Source organism: Bison bison, unplaced genomic scaffold (genome assembly GCF_000754665.1).
Source record: "Bison bison bison isolate TAMUID 2011002044 unplaced genomic scaffold, Bison_UMD1.0 scf7180017463957, whole genome shotgun sequence".
NCBI classification, from domain to species: domain Eukaryota; kingdom Metazoa; phylum Chordata; class Mammalia; order Artiodactyla; family Bovidae; genus Bison; species Bison bison.
In genome coordinates, this window is record NW_011373327.1 from 20,267 (window position 1) to 22,050 (window position 1,784).

Here is a 1,784-nt window from a genome sequence, read left to right on the forward strand (position 1 = left end):
CTCAAAGCTGGCAGATTGTTTTGCTCTTGGGGCTTCTTGTAAGCCAAGCTGTTTCTCTTTAATGAAAGCTCTCATACATGTAGTTCAACTTTATCCACATGTGGATCCTTAAAAACTTCCCTAGTAATATTTTTCTAATTCCTGACTGGAACTGTTGTTAAATAGTTTAAAAACAAAACAACAAACAGTTCCCATCTTCCAGCATCCACAGGTGTTGATCAGCATTATGAGAAGATAAAATGGTGATTAATTCCTTCCCAGATGCTAAGGCAACAACCTTCAAATCTTCTTTATTGTCGTTTTGGACAATCAAGTTAACTTTGAACATAGAGAAACCTTATCTTCTTGGTATTTAATGAAAAGTAAATAAAGAAGCTTTACTATGAAGATTTTGCTCAGGGAATGGGATGCTTTCCAGCTCTCCTGCTGCACTGTTTAACTCCTTGACAGCCAGTCTACATTGGGAGTAAATTTCTGCTGCCAAATGCAAGGTTCATTTTTCTTCAGATCTTTCCTGATACAGTAGTGAACAATGTATATATGCTTATGGCATTCTCAGTTAATTCTGCAAATAGAGCTGGAGGGCAATTTCAGTTCAGTTCAGTAGCTCAGTTGTGTCCAACTCTTTGTGACCCCATGAACAGCACTCTCTGTCCATCACCAACTCCCGGAGTTCACCCAAACTCATGTCCATTGAGTCAGTGATGCCATCCAACCATCTCATCCTCTGTCGTCCCCTTCTCCATCTGCCTTCAATCTTTCCCAGCACCAGGGTCTTTTCCAGTGAGTCAGTTCTTCACATCAGGTGGCCAAAGTATTGGAGTTTCAGGTTCAACATCAGTCCTTCCAACGAACCCCAGGACTGATCTCCTTTAAGATGGACTGGTTGGATCTCCTTGCAGTCCAAGGGACTCTCAAGAGTCTTCTCCAACATCACAGTTCAAAAGTACCAATTCTTCGGTGCTCAGCTTTCTTTATAGTCCAACTCTCACATCCATACATGACTACTGGAAAAACCATAGCCTTGACTAGACTTACCTTTGTTGACAAAGTAATGTCTCTGCTTTTTAATACACTTTCTAGGTTGGTCATAACTTTCCTTCTAAGGAGTAAGTGTCTTTTAATTTCATGGCTGCAATCACCATCTGCAGTGATTTTGGAGCCCCCCAAAATAAAGTCAGCCACTGTTTCCCCATCTACTTGCCATGAAGTGATGGGACCAGATGACATGATCTTAGTTTTCTGAATGTTGAGCTTTAAGCCAACTTTTTACTGTCCTCTTTCACTTTTATCAAGAGGCTCTTTAGTTCTTTACTTTCTGCCATAAGGGTGGTGTCATCCACATATCTGAGGTTATTGATATTTTTCCCGGCAATCTTGATTCCAGCTTGTGCTTCATCCAGCCCAGCATTTTGCATGATGTACTCTGCATATAAGTTAAATAAGCAGGGTGACAATATACAGCCTTGACGTACTCCTTTTCCTATTTGGAACTAGTCTGTTGTTCCATGTCCAGTTCTAACTGTTGCTTCCTGACCTGCATACAGGTTTCTCAAGAGGCAGGTCAGGTGGTCTGGTATTCCCATCTCTTTCAGAATTGTCCACAGTTTGTTAGGATCCACACAGTCAAAGGCTTTGGCATAGTCAATAAAGCAGAAATAGATGTTTTTTCTGGAATTCTCTTGCTTTTTCCATGATCCAGCGGATGTTGGCAATTTGATCTCTGGTTCCTCTGTCTTTTCTAAAACCAGCTTGAACATCTGGAAGTTCATGGTTCACGTATT